Source organism: Mus musculus, chromosome 6 (assembly GCF_000001635.26).
Source record: "Mus musculus strain C57BL/6J chromosome 6, GRCm38.p6 C57BL/6J".
Taxonomy (NCBI): domain Eukaryota; kingdom Metazoa; phylum Chordata; class Mammalia; order Rodentia; family Muridae; genus Mus; species Mus musculus.
The window spans coordinates 145,347,650-145,348,970 of NC_000072.6; the positions used below are offsets into that span (position 1 = coordinate 145,347,650).

At 54.2% G+C, this 1,321-nt stretch overlaps 1 long non-coding RNA gene across 2 annotated transcripts; it reads right to left on the reverse strand.

Annotated features, from left to right (window-relative positions):
• Positions 1-215: 215 nt before the first annotated feature.
• Gm38926 lies at positions 216-756 on the reverse strand. Of its 2 annotated transcripts, none has more exons than XR_869588.1 (2): positions 705-756; positions 216-399 (listed from the first exon to the last, which is right to left on the reverse strand). It is a non-coding gene; the product is annotated as a predicted gene, 38926 (long non-coding RNA). The 2 variants fall into 2 exon arrangements; XR_869587.2 differs by having other exon boundaries at positions 605-741.
• Positions 757-1,321: the final 565 nt, after the last annotated feature.

The window sequence follows — 1,321 nt, forward strand, 5'->3', positions numbered from 1 at the left end:
CACCGCCCACCCCCACGCCCTGCACCTCTACTAAGATCAGCTTTGCTGTGCTCTTCAGGCCAGGTGTCAGGCCTGCTCTCCCAAATGCTGCAACCGGTGAGGGGCAGGGTTAGCTCTCCAGAGCTCACGACCTTGTGGCCAGCTTTCTCAACTGCTGGAGTTAACAGAGGGGTGGGGGAAGGGCGGGGGTGGGACACACACACACACACATCACCTCTGGGCCCATGCCATCTCATAACAGACAAATAGCAGGGTCAGCTCTCCCACAATGAAGACCTCCAGGCTGAATTACCACACCCCTGCCACCAGGACCAGCTCCACTGTGCTGCTTGGTGGAGGCACAGGGCTCACTTTCCAAATGCTGCTGCCTGTAAGAGATAGGGCCAGCTCTCCCTAGAGCTGCACCCCAGGGGCCAGTTATACACAGCCCCAGGGCATTCATACGGTCCCCAGCAGTTGCCCTGACCCGGGACAGCCCCATATTCTCTATATGAACCGTGGACATCAGCACCTACTCCACCCCCCACCCCCACCCCGGTGGTCCTCAGTGACAGCTCCTGCTGGGACCTCACCAAGGCCCCAAGTGACAGGGCTGGCCACTCACAGCAGGCTGCTCCTCTTCACCCTGGACTTTCCAGTTCCATCTCTCTTCCTGATGCTCAAGCCCCACTTCTCTTTCTCTCCCATCTGACCGCCCTACTCACACATCACGGTGGCTCCCCCTGCAGGCTGGCCACGTGTTTTGCAGGCCCCCGAGTGACATCTTTCATCTGTGCGGTGTAGGTTGGTGACAAGTGGGTATCTATGGCCTGCCTGTGACATGCACTGAAGGGCAGGTCTGTGGGTGACATGGCGGGCTGTACATCTCTGTCGGTCTGCCTTCCTCTTTCTGGGCTTTCTGCCTGGATTAGATTAGACTTGATTTTTAGGAGTCCTAGGTATGAGATAGCTCTGGCTATCAAGTCAGGCATCCAGTTAGGATGAACAAAGAATTACCATTTGTTTTCCCCCTGACTGGTATAAGAAAAATACCATCAACAAGACCTTGTTGGAGTGTGGCCGTGTTGGAGTAGGCGTGGCCTTTTGAAGTAGGTGTGGCCTTGTTGGAGTAGGTGTGGCCTTGTTGGAGTGCTTCTCTTTTTGCCCATTGCCTGGGTGTAGAGGGTGTTCTTGAGATTTTTAAGAAGATATGTTAATTAAAAAGGTTTTTTACCCTCAGGGCCATATGATAGACTTAGGGACCTTACAAACAATGTTGAGACATCAGGGATTATGAACCATGGGAAATCCACTGCTCCCTAGATCTGAGGGTGGGAGAGAC